The sequence below is a fragment of the Pagrus pagrus genome (assembly GCF_965226575.1).
Source record: "Pagrus pagrus genome assembly, chromosome: 12".
Classification (NCBI taxonomy): Eukaryota; Metazoa; Chordata; class Actinopteri; order Spariformes; family Sparidae; genus Pagrus; species Pagrus pagrus.
In genome coordinates this window covers 31950734-31961075 of record NC_140196.1, presented here as the reverse complement: position 1 = coordinate 31961075, position 10342 = coordinate 31950734, and the positions used below count along the sequence as shown (strand labels likewise).

At 42.1% G+C, this 10342-nt stretch overlaps 1 long non-coding RNA gene across 5 annotated transcripts; it reads right to left on the bottom strand.

Annotated features, from left to right (window-relative positions):
- Positions 1-830: 830 nt before the first annotated feature.
- Positions 831-10115, bottom strand: LOC311266559. 5 transcript variants are annotated; one of them, XR_014623727.1, is made up of 3 exons: positions 10070-10115; positions 6665-7095; positions 831-1565 (listed from the first exon to the last, which is right to left on the bottom strand). It is a non-coding gene; the product is annotated as an uncharacterized lncRNA (long non-coding RNA). The 5 variants fall into 5 exon arrangements; XR_014623728.1 differs by lacking the exon at positions 10070-10115 and adding an exon at positions 8023-8148; XR_014623729.1 differs by lacking the exon at positions 10070-10115 and adding an exon at positions 7705-7913.
- Positions 10116-10342: the final 227 nt, after the last annotated feature.

Genomic DNA, 10342 nt, shown 5'->3' with positions numbered 1-10342 from the left:
CCTCACACCACCCACATAGCAAAATTGGTCCGGCCCAGCTCTGGCCCACATAAGGCACTTGCACTCGGCTGACATACGGCAAAGAATGACCCAGTGGTCCGGATATGGACCACTGCAAACACACACAGTTGGTCCAGAGCTGGCCCATGTGTAAGCCAGCTCTGGCAAACCAGATCCGGGCCACTGGGGGGCCGTCATTCTTTGCTGTATGTCACCTGAATGCAAGTGCCTCAGTTGGTCCAGAGCTGGCCCATGTGTAAGCCAGCTCTGGCAAACCAGATCCGGGCCACTGGGGGGCCGTCATTCTTTGCAGTATGTCACCTGAATGCAAGTGCCTCAGTTGGTCCAGAGCTGGCCCATGTGTAAGCCAGCTCTGGCAAACCAGATCCGGGCCACTGGGGGGCCGTCATTCTTTGCGGTATGTCACCAGAATGCAGGTGCCTCAGTTGGTCCAGAGCTGGCCCATGTGTAAGCCAGCTCTGGCAAACCAGATCCGGGCTACTGGGGGGCCGTCATTCTTTGCAGTATGTCACCCGAATGCAAGTGCCTCAGTTGGTCCAGAGCTGGCCCATGTGTAAGCCAGCTCTGGCAAACCAGATCCGGGCCACTGGGGGGCCGTCATTCTTTGCGGTATGTCACCCGAATGCAAGTGCCTCAGTTGGTCCAGAGCTGGCCCATGTGTGAGCCAGCTCTGGCTAACCAGATCTGGGCCACTGGGGGGACCGTCATTCTTTGCAGTGTCAGCCAAGTGCAAGTGCCCCATGTGGACCAGAGCTGGGCCAGACGTCAGCCTAATCAATGCTGCATCCTGGATTAAAAAGCAACAGTGGTACAATTATACAAATGACTTTATTTTCACAGCTAATTACCAAAATACATTTCCAATATTGAATAATCAATGCAAAGTTTTATCAGATAAGTGCAATATGCATCGGAACATTCAGTACTTTTTTCACAATTCAAAAAGCGGCAACATTTTAACACTGAAAAGTTGTGTAGTTGGCAGTATATGACTGCAGCCATGCTGCATTCATGGTAAACACACACCCTTCATAATAAAAGCACAGTATCAGAAATTATAGACTTCAAAATAAAAGTCTGACTTTTTTCCATTCACATATACGACCCACTTGGGTCCTGACCCATCAGTTGAGAGCCACTGGCATAGACTGTTCAAAAACATACAATGCAGCAGAATGTTGCATAATACCTTAACATATTCTTACAACATCATCTGTCAGCAAACACAACATGTCAAGAGTCTACAGAACATTATTACAAATTTAACATTCACTGCCATATCTTCAGTTTAAAAACCAACATTGAATATTTTAGACAAAACAACTTGGCATAGACTTTCACACCATGCATAGGAACATCACGTCTCCATGTGTTCCACCAGCAGTAGCACCTTCCAAAGGTGAAGAGTTCAGATCAAAAGTCTAAAATGCATTAGGCATAAGAGCTTCCCTCATTGTCCATCCTTCTCATTTACTCACTTCCTCCGCTGTTCCCATCAGGTGCTTTCTGCAACCATTTTGTAATCCTGGTCTCGATTTCTTGGTCTGTGGCATCAGAAGTCAGACACACACATACAAACACACAAATTAATGAATATCAGAGTACCGTTCACAAGTGACACATCTGATGACTAGCTCAATAAATATGATTACATTCCAACAACCATCAGTGTGTTTGGCCATTAACATGCATCTCCCAGTCCCCCAGTACACATATAAAGCACTAGGGATGTTCCTGATTAAACGACTGGTCATGTAAACGTTTCAAACATCGCTTGTCGTCACCAGAAATACTAGTTGGTTAAACTGTTTTACCCGCATCTAGTGTAAAAGGTGGCGGCGAGGTCCGGCAGTATCTTGACATAGAAAATGAAAATAAGGATGTGGCCTGTGTCAGAGTAAACTGGCATACCGGTATAAGTGCTCGACCGGAGCAATGCATAACCACATTCAGTACAAGCATGTGGATGTTATCCTGCACGGAGAGCAGACTGCTGCTAGCACTGCTAACGGTAGCCACACTCGCAAACCAGCATGTCAGCGTTTACCACCTCAACTCGGAGACGCCATGGTCCTGTTCGGTCAGAGAAGATGACACATTTCATTAACATTGTTCAGTTCATTAATGTGTGCCACTAAGTGCCAACTATATCAGCATTTGGTTGTTGAACAGTGGGAGTGGGAGTTCAATTGTGTTCAGTGATGATGGAGAAGCTGCTGCTGCCAAGCTAAATGCCATCCCAATGTCTGACAATGCATGAAACATGACGTATAGCAACAGCAAAAATATTAACAGTAATGATAGCAATAGTAATTATTTGGGGGGGGGGTGCAGCTGTTATTTTTTTCTCTGAGGGGGGATGTTATGGAAATTTGTTTGGCAAGATCTGAAATAAAGATGTTGAGATCGACTTTTAAGGGTTTTATTCTTTGCAAAGACAGTTCTCAGTCAAACAGAGTGCAACGCAGTCTGCAAGGAATGGAACAAATAATACATTGAACAGAGGGTTTTTGTAGAATGTGTCAGAACCCCTATAAGTGAACTTTATCTTGCTGAAACAGATTACAATGTACACCAAGGTCAGCAACAGGCGTCAAAAACAAGAATCAGACGATGATTATTAGAGTCTATTGGCTTCTCTCAGTGTGTACATAAACCAACTCACTGTTTTGACCACACCCTTGACCTTGTTCTAGCTTATGGTATCGAGATTGAAAATCTAACAGTTTCTCCACAGAATCCTCTTTTATCAGACCATCACTTAATAACTTTTGAAGTTCTATTACTGGACTACACACCATTAGGCAAAAACTCCTTCACTAGATGTCTATCTGATAGTGCTGTAGCTAAATTTAAGGAAATTATACCGCTGGCACTAAACTCAATGCCATGTCTTAATATAATAGAGGACTCCTCCGCTAACCTCAGTTCCTCACAAATCGATCATCTTGTTGATAGCACTGCAGGCTCATTGCGAACAACACTGGACTCTATTGCCCCCCTGAAAAGGAAACCTATAAAGCACAGGAGGTTAGCACCCTGGTATAACTCGGATACCCGCAAATTGAAGCAAACATCACGGAAATTTGAAAGGAAATGGCGTTCCACCAACTTGGAAGAATCCCGCTTAGCCTGGAAAGATAGCCTTAAAATATATAGGAAGGCCCTCCGCAATGCCAGAGCAAGCTATTACTCGTCATTAATAGAGGAAAACAAAAACAACACCAGGTTTCTTTTCAGCACTGTAGCCAGGCTGACAGAAAGTCACAGCTCTACTGAACCATGTATTCCTACAACGCTCAGTAGTAATGACTTCATGAGCTTCTTTAATGATAAAATTTTAACTATTAGAGACAAAATCCATCATCGCTTGCCCTCAACTGGCACTATTGTATCTTTAAACACAGGAACCTCAGAAACAGTTGTAAATTCTGACTTCTATTTAGACTGCTTCTCTCCCATCGACCTCCACCAACTAACTTTGATGGTTTCTTTATCTAGACCAACAACTTGTCTCCTAGACCCCACCCCAACTAGGTTGCTGAAAGAAACTTTACCTTTAATTAGCTCATCTCTACTAGAAATGATCAACCTGTCTCTATTAACAGGATACGTACCACAATCCTTTAAACTAGCTGTAATTAGACCGCTCCTTAAAAAGCCTAATCTTGATCCAGAAGCTTTAGCCAACTATAGACCTATATCCAACCTCCCTTTCCTCTCCAAGATCCTTGAGAAAGCAGTCGCCAACCAGCTATGTGACTTCCTTCATAAAAATAGTTTATATGAGGATTTTCAATCAGGTTTTAGAGCACATCATAGCACAGAAACGGCACTGGTGAAAGTTACAAATGACCTCCTAATCGCTTCTGACAAAGGACTTGTCTCTGTCCTGGTCTTACTAGATCTTAGTGCTGCATTTGATACCATTGATCATCACATTCTACTACAGAGACTGGAACACTTAATTGGCATTAAAGGACCCGCATTAAACTGGTTTGAGTCCTATTTATCGGATCGATTTCAGTTTGTACATGTTAACGATGAGTCATCCCTGTATACCAAGGTTAGTCATGGTGTTCCTCAAGGCTCCGTGCTTGGACCCATACTATTCACCTTATATATGCTCCCTCTAGGAAATATAATTCGGAAACACTCCATAAACTTTCATTGTTATGCAGATGATACACAGTTATACCTATCAATAAAGCCAAATGAAACTAATCAGCTTACTAAACTCCATGCATGTCTCAAGGACATTAAGACCTGGATGACCTGCAATTTTCTGCTGTTAAACTCAGATAAAACCGAAGTTATAGTACTTGGTCCTAAACACCTTAGAGATGCATTATCTAATGATATAGCGAGTTTGGATGGCATTAACTTGGCCTCCAGCACCACCGTCAGGAATCTGGGAGTTATCTTTGATCAAGATATGTCCTTCAACTCCCACATAAAACAAATTTCAAGGTCTGCATTTTTTCATCTACGTAACATTGCAAAAATCAGGCCCATCCTGTCTCAAAAAGACGCAGAAAAGCTAGTCCATGCATTTGTTACTTCCAGACTGGACTACTGTAATTCTCTATTATCAGGCTGCCCTAACAAGTCTCTAAAGAGTCTCCAGCTGGTCCAGCTGGTCCAGGACAGGCCCAGGCCTGTCCTGGACCAGCTCTTAGTTATGCTGCTATAGGCCTAGTCCGGGGGACAATGACACACTGAGCTTCTCTCTCCTCCCCTCTCCTCTCCTCTCCATCTGTATACATTATGCCTGTATACATGCCCCATCTCTGCATGTCACTGACTTACTTCTTCCCCGGAGTCCTTGTGCTTTCTAGTCCTACAGGCTCCCTTGGATCCTGGCCGCGCCTGGGTCGTGGATCGTGGATGCGCCCACTGCTATGGCCCTGCCTGATCGTGGATGCGCCCACTGCTATGGCCCTGCCTGATCGTGGATGCGCCCACTGCTATGGCCCTGCCTGATCGTGGATGCGCCTACTGCTATGGCCCTGCCTGATCGTGGATGCGCCTACTGCCATGACCCTGCCTAACACCCACCACTACTGTCGCTAATATTAGTCACATCTTTGTTACATACGTTACACTACTATTATCGTACTGCATTACTACATACCATCCTTACCATTAATCACTACTACTGTTATCACTAGTAATCACATTTCCATGTGCATTTCATCATTATTGCTGTAATACATCTTTATGTACTTTCACTCCTGTCAACCATCGCTTATAATCGAATACATTGTGATCTCGTTGATCTGCTCTGTACATGCAACATCTATTGCACGTCTGTCCGTCCTGGGAGAGGGATCCCTCCTCTGTGGCTCTCCCTGAGGTTTCTTCCGCATTTTTTTTTTCCCTGTTAAAAGGGCCTTTTTTTGGGGCAAGTTTTTCCTCACTCGAATCGAGGGTCGAAGGACAGAGGGTGTCGTCTCTGTACAGATTGTAAAGCCCTCTGAGGCAAACTGTGATTTGTGAATTTGGGCTATACAAATAAAATTTGATTTGATTTGATTTGATGTTAGGTACGAACATGCACAAAATTAATTGCTATTGTATCAGACAGAGAGCACAAAACAGTAGAAATGAATAAACAAGTATACACTAAAAATTTCCATTGCAGGGATTTACTCTCTCACACTTTGAAAACCCCTGATTTAGACTAATTGGTTAGTCTAAAAAAAAAAAATGTGTTTGACACACAGCAGCTTCACAAATGGCAGCCCCCTGCTGTTGCTACAGTAGGTACATCCATTCTTGTGAGTCACGTGAGAGTCACGCGCCTTTTTAGTGGAGGATCAATTGTATTTTCATGAGAAGCGGCAATGTGCCCAAACAACCACCGCATCTGTGAGCAGGAGGACGACAACATACAGCAGCAGGGAGCAGTGAACATGAATGGGAAATGGACAGACAATATAATAATACAGTATAGTTTTTCAATGAGAAAAATGTAACAATGGCAGCTATACGTCTCACTCAATTTTTAGATCCTCTCGTCAGCTCCAAACACACCTGTCTGCACCGCGATTACAGACCACAGCATGGTTTTCCACACAGCAGTTAATTAACTCAGTGTGTGTGAACTTTCAATAGCCTATGTCACTTTCAGGCTGGGTGATAAAACATAATGATATCCTGAAATAACTTTTCCTCGATAGAAATAGGCTACAAGACGCGGCCGATAGAAAGTCGATAGGTTTCATTCATTTGACAGACAACACAAACAGTGATAATGAGACTGGTGACACCCTAAGCCAGCCAGGTGACGCACAGCACAACAAGACACACTGCGTCGACATGTGCTCTACCTCCCAGTCTGCGAGGAATGAAACGAAATGAGCAGAGAGGATCTTTACTTAACGAAATGAAACAAAATGAAATTTTGTTTCATTTCGTAAAACTAAAAAAAAATAAAAAAATATCTTTAAAAAAAGATCCCATGATATCATAGTAGCCTAATTGCATTATTTTATTCAAATGTGATCCTCTCTGAATTATGGAAATGAAAATAAGTCAGAATTATCTAAGTTTACCTAATGGTGTATGTGTCTCTGTGTGTGTGTGTGTGTGTGTGTGTGTGTGTGTGTGTGTCACAACATGTGTCATGTGTAATAGTTACCGTAAACCCGAACTATTGAGCCGCTCCTCAACGTAACTGATGATCAGCTAATGGCGGCAGCAGATTTGGTTCGACACCCATCTCTTCTTCAGTTATGGACTTCAATCCTCGGACAGTGAAATGATTGTCATTGGCAGAATATTTCACAGGTCAGGTAGGAGGGAAAAAAAGGTTTTGTGGATAAGCAGTTAAACATCTGACCACATAAAAATTGTGTTATAGACAGCAGATTACAATCATAAATCAATAAAATGCTCACATGTTAAAATTTGTTTGTGGTATTCTTATTAGTGGCTGTGGCTCAGATGAAACGGTCCTTCTCTGGTGCAGATTAAGTGATGAAAGGCTTTTCTGGTGCAGCCGATGGGATGACTGGCCTCTCTGATGCAGGCTGGAGGACACACAGCTTCACCTCGGGTGTATGATGGACTCTGCAATCAGCATAATAAGCATTGGATTTATTTGGTTTTGTGTTGCAAAGATGCCCCTCCTTGGTTGGTAGTTTTCTGAATGGTATATGCTCTTGAGGAGGGGAATAAACAAAATTAAAGAGGCTGGTGCATTAGACAGTCCATCTAGTATGCAAGGAAATAACAATACCAATTCAAATTAACAGTATCTGGACCTTACCGCAAATTTCATTTCAAATTCAATGGCCCAGTCTGCCAGAGAAGACCCTAAATCACGAACGCTCTCACTGCATGCATCCCTATGATCCAAGTCCATCTCATCAGAATCATCAAACCTATTTTCCTCCTCCATATTCCGACTAAGTTCACTCTCTCCGCCACTATTAGTGTGAATGTCTTCAAACCCACCCGATGCTTCATTATTTAAGCCCCCCACATTGTCATCTACAGCGTGCATCTCTTCAAACCCACCCGATGCTTCAATATTTAAGCCCTCCATATTTTCATCATGGGTTTCATTTTCTAATGTTTGTATTAGTTTGTCAACTTTTCTTAATACTCTTCTTCTCATATTGCTCCGTTCATTGTAGTCCCAAGTCCCCTCCATAATGTTTACAATTTTTAATGTACCTGGAGTTTTGGCCCAAAGTAAGCCCTGCAAAGAAGGAAAATACAAGACAAATTGTGTTTAAAAAATAGAGCAATAACAAAACAGATTTTGTGACAGGTATTGATTCTGCTTACTAGGGATGGGCATTTGAAGCAGTCTTTTTGATCGATCATCGGGAAAATTAACAATCAATTATCGATTAATCGTTAATATTAATATTAATATTCATATTTAAAACAGAATGCATGCGGCTATGGCGTGTGCCAGTAATCCAGGGCAGTCCCCATGAAGGAAGAAGGTAGAAGAAAAAAAAAGGGCCGTTGCGCTGCCTGGCTCACCTGCAGCTGAGCTGTCAGAGCAGCTCTGCTGTCCCTCTCTCTTCAGCCTTGTGTTGAGCTGCACTTGTACTAAAATCACAAGCACTTTTAAAATGTGAAAGCTTGTGTTTTATTGTTATTTCTGTAGCCAACACACTGTAACGTGGAGCTGGCGGAAAGCTTAGCCACGGATGCTATTAGCATAGCTCCAGCATAAAATAAAGTTGTGAGGCCGGAGACGAAGTGGAGGGATTTCCACGCTGTACATTTATTCACAGATACAGGCCATACAAGCCAGGTCTCACGGCATAAACTATTACCTTCAGCAAAATAATAAACGAAGGACAGATATGTTCCTTGCCTGCAGCCTTCACCAGCGTCCACATTACTGAAGTCAAGGAGGTCGACTCGGGGAGAAAGGGTGATACCAAGTGACCAAACAAAAAGGAGGTGCCACCATGTGGCGTCAACTGGTAGTGCTCTGTTATACTCTGACTGTTACAACACGATCACAGGAGCAAAGAAAAGAGAAACAAACTATGCATGATATTTACCTTAAGTTTCATTTTAACCGTCCTTAAACAGCTTCGGACTAATTGTGATGTTAGATAAATGACCTGTAGCTTGTAACTTACAGAGAGAGTGGAAGCTCCTTCCACACCGCTGCTGAAAACCAAATCTGCATGACCAGAGCGGCGGACCCGCGGTGTCAGAGCTCTCGTCTCTGTTGCACAGAGTCCACGACACAAGCGCGCCCAGTCGTATTTAATGAATTATTTTACTCTTAAACCGTTTAATAATAATAATAATAATAATAATAGGCCTATATAATAATAATAGAGTTTATATTAGGTAAATATCATGCATAGTTTGTTTCTTTTTTCTGTGCTCCTGTGATCAGAGCGCCGCTCCGTGGTGTGTTGGCTGCTCTAACAGCCCAGCTGCAGGTGAGCCAGGCAGCGCAACAGCCCTTTTTTTTTTTTTTACTGTAAGTAAACTGTAAGTGAAGTGAAGTTTGTTTTTAAAATGTGTGTACTTAGCATATATATATGCATATCTATCTATCTATCTATATACATATCACATATATATATATATATATATGTGTGTGTGTGTGTGTGTGTGTGTGTGTGTGTATAGGGATAAAGTAAACAACTGTTACTTTAACATGAAATTATTTGATTGTGGTGAATTAAATACCCCAAAAAGCAGCGGGTCCACCAGACCCACAGGTTGAGTACAAAAATATGAACACCACACAAGGGTTATTAAGTACATTTCTCCAGGAAAGTTTCTTCTGCCTCTCAAGTTTATAATTATTACAGTTTATAATTCAAGAGAAGGTCCAAACAGTGTGATGACATTATTTTGCATTTGAATAAGCCATGTGCTTCTGTTCCTTCGCAGACCATGTCAATAACACCTGAAGACATAGTGTAGTCAGATTATCTGAGCACCGCAGACATTTCAGTCCTTTTGAATTCTCCTTCACATCTTTCTTTGACCTCATGACGCTTTCCAACAAGGTCAAGGTGTGGTTTGGTAAACACTAGGAGGTCATTTTTGACTATGTGGGTTCCTCCCAAAACGGTGCTGAATTCCCCTGCAGAGTTTAATCTTGATATTTTCAACACGTCCTCTATATAAAATCACAATCGAGTTAGTCGACATTAAAAAAAAAAAAGCGTCAAGCATGGAAACGTAATTTGTTACATACTGGTTGAAATAACATCCTTGGTGACTACAGCTGTGGCTAGTGGTTGTGGCTAACCTTGCATGCCACCATATGCACAAAGGATTGTGCCATGAGAACAGCTCATGGCAGTCTATCACAGATGTTCATCATTAAAATCTGAATCACTTTCACTGTTTGTTTCAATCTCGTAATTTATGTATTTTGTAACGTTACAATCGACCTAATATGGCTTGGCTTGGCTTTATTGGCGGACTTCATGCTATAAGGATACAATAGACGTTAAGGTTTCAAACATTTAGTAAATGGAGTAATTTGAATGTCGACAAGATAACATGCAAAAATTTATAAAAATAAATAGTACCGCAAAAATACCTCGAGTCCTCAGTCGACTTTCCGCACGATCCGCTGATTAACTTAGCAGAGATGAAGGACTTGTTAGCCGTCGCCGTTGGCTTCTCTGATGCATTCACAGGCAGTGGGAAACTTCACTGCTCTAGGCAGTGGGAAACTTCACTACTGTTATGGCCTCAAATTGAAAGGAAACTTTTATCAAATATTTCAATGCAAAAATACTACAGATTGAGGTAATTACTCCCATATTAAATAATTACTTCAAATATAGTTTTAAGCAGTATTCTCAGTCAT